Below are 207 nucleotides of genomic sequence, written 5' to 3'. Positions count from 1 at the left end.
GGCCCAGGAGCGCTTGCGGACCCCGCGAGGATCGCGGGGCCGCGGACTAGGACAGCCGCGTCCCCGGGCAGTGGCCAGGAGCCCCCGACCAACGGCCGACCGCCGGAGGAGGAGGAGGAGGAGGAGGAGGAGGAGGAGGTCTCGCCGCGGCCAAGAAAACAGGCCACGCTCGGGGGAGGAGGCAGAAACCAAACACTCAACCGCCGC

The sequence above is a fragment of the Pteropus alecto genome, unplaced genomic scaffold (genome assembly GCF_000325575.1).
Source record: "Pteropus alecto unplaced genomic scaffold, ASM32557v1 scaffold164, whole genome shotgun sequence".
In the NCBI taxonomy this organism is placed as follows: Eukaryota; Metazoa; Chordata; class Mammalia; order Chiroptera; family Pteropodidae; genus Pteropus; species Pteropus alecto.
Note: the sequence above shows the minus strand (reverse complement) of the source record.